At 48.6% G+C, this 2,500-nt stretch overlaps 1 non-coding gene and 1 pseudogene across 1 annotated transcript; both read left to right on the forward strand.

The window, feature by feature from the left end:
- The first annotated feature begins 1,470 nt into the window (after positions 1-1,470).
- Positions 1,471-1,628, forward strand: LOC125774001 (5.8S ribosomal RNA). The gene has a single exon (XR_007420526.1). It is a non-coding gene; the product is annotated as a 5.8S ribosomal RNA (ribosomal RNA).
- A 709-nt stretch (positions 1,629-2,337) lies between these two features.
- Positions 2,338-2,500, forward strand: part of LOC125773999 (large subunit ribosomal RNA) — a 3,605-nt pseudogene continuing 3,442 nt past the window's right edge.

A 2,500-nucleotide genomic window follows, 5' to 3' on the forward strand; every position in this document is an offset into this window, starting at 1 on the left:
GTGCCTTGTGTGGATCCGTGGCCATTGCATTGTGTCTGGTGTGTAGGTACCCAGACACTTAAGCAAACTCGATCGTTGTACACTGTGATGGGCGAGCATCACTGTGTCTCCGTGCCGTGTAAGAGCTCCCCTGGCCATCAGGCACTTGAAAGGTCCTTCGACGACGAGTTACAATAGTGGTGTGTTAGATACGTCAGGTGATGGTATCTACTGTTGTGCAATACGTATCCGGCCACGGCACGGAACGAACGGGAACTGTGGTGCAGACATACAAAGAGTTAAGCCTATTAGTCATTAACTCTAAGGACGGGGCCATGGGGCGGTACGCAAAGGATACGGATGAGCGAGTATGCAGGCCCAATACTCAATAGCTCGATCCGATCCAAGCACATGAGTTGACTGCGGCGCCAGGTTAACCAATGTGCTAGATTCTATTTGGCCAGTAGAATCTTGTGTCTTATGCGATTTGATACCAAGACACCAGAACGAAAGTTAGTTGAAGAGTTATTAAACTCTTATGAAGTATGGTTGTGCAATCACAACTTATGACTTTAACCTATAAAGTGGATATGGACTTGCAATTATAACATGGAATCTCTACACACCCCATGAGCTCGATCCAATCCACGCACACGAGTTGCCTGAGTAGCGACAGGTATACCGATGTGCAATACGTATCCGGCCACGGCACGGAACGAACGGGAACTGTGGTGCAGACATACAAAGAGTTAAGCCTACTAGTCATTAACTCTAAGGACGGGGCCATGGGGCGGTACGCAAAGGATACGGATGAGCGAGTATGCAGGCCCAATACTCAATAGCTCGATCCGATCCAAGCACATGAGTTGACTGCGGCGCCAGGTTAACCAATGTGCTAGATTCTATTTGGCCAGTAGAATCTTGTGTCTTACGCGATTTGATACCAAGACACCAGAACGAAAGTTAGTTGAAGAGTGATTAAACTCTTATGAAGAATGGTTGTGCAATCACAACTTATGACTTTAACCTATAAAGTGGATATGGACTATCAATTATAACATGGGGCACACACCATGTTCTCGATCCAATCCACGCACACGAGTTGCCTGAGTAGCGACAGGTATACCGATGTGCAATACGTATCCGGCCATAGGCACGGAACGAACAGGAACTGTGGTGCAGACATACAAGGGCCATGGGGCGGTACGCAAAGGATACGGATGAGCGAGTATGCAGGCCCAATACTCAATAGCTCGATCCGATCCAAGCACATGAGTTGACTGCGGCGCCAGGTTAACCGATGTGCTAAGAGAGTTGTTCCTGGGCCTTCAAAGTGACTTCAAAACTATCTTAGCGAATGGTGGCCATGGGCGTAGACATGAGCCACAAGTCACAAGGCCTGGGACTATTGGGTAATAAAGACAACTTAGTCAGAAAGTTAGTCTTTGGACGTACCACCGGGATTGTGTTACATTGGGAACCTTACTATAAAACCCTAGGCAGGGGATCACTCGGCTCATGGATCGATGAAGACCGCAGCTAAATGCGCGTCACAATGTGAACTGCAGGACACATGAACACCGATAAGTTGAACGCATATTGCGCGTCGGACGATTAAACCCGGCCGATGCACACATTCTTGAGTGCCTATCAATTCCTTGATATACAACAAACCAAACTTCAGGGTGGAGCGTGCCACAATAGAACACTATGGCGAGCAGCCCGTCTAGTGTCGTGGGGGAAACACGCTTCCACACTGTGCATAATGGCGTGCTCGGGACCTTTGTTGGGACCGCAGGGCGCTGAAAGTAAAGGGGTGAACCGCATAAATCGCACGCACGTAAACGCGCACACACACAAATAGAGTGAGACGTATCGTAGGATACCGCTAAGAGTACGTTGTGAAACATGGGGAAATTCAATCGAAAACCTCTTTGATGTCCAAGATTTCGTTGACCGTATCCGTCGTAATACTGGATCAACGTGCTTGGGGGAAAACGTCAAAGGGTTTTATAATAGTGGTGCATGATTAACCCATCGATGCCCGAGGGGAACATGTTGTCCAATACAATAGTGGTGCAGTTGGCTCGACATGCTCGGGGGGAGACATCGTGGGTCCAAGTCGACCAAGTCGACCGAGAGTTGTTGTTGAGAGATCGAATCAAAACGATGCCGAGCGGAACTCGTTGTCCTTATTGGAGTGATATTCGGACAACGTGCTCGGGGGGGCCATCGTTGATTCAAAAATGACCGTAAATTGCCCAATCCGTGTGTGTGTGTGTGTGAAGTGTTGTTGCGTATATATCGGTTCGCTATGCCCCGGGTTCGAAACGAATGGAATGTGACTGATTTTGTTGTAGGCCTCAAGTGATGTGAGACAACCCCCAGAATTTAAGCATATTAATAAGGGGAGGAGAAGAAACCAACCGGGATTCCCTGAGTAGCTGCGAGCGAAACGGGAGAAGCTCAGCACGTAGGGACGGTGTGTAACTGCACCTGTCCGATTCCGTGTACTGGAACG

This window comes from Anopheles funestus (assembly GCF_943734845.2).
Source record: "Anopheles funestus chromosome X unlocalized genomic scaffold, idAnoFuneDA-416_04 X_unloc_70, whole genome shotgun sequence".
Classification (NCBI taxonomy): Eukaryota; Metazoa; Arthropoda; class Insecta; order Diptera; family Culicidae; genus Anopheles; species Anopheles funestus.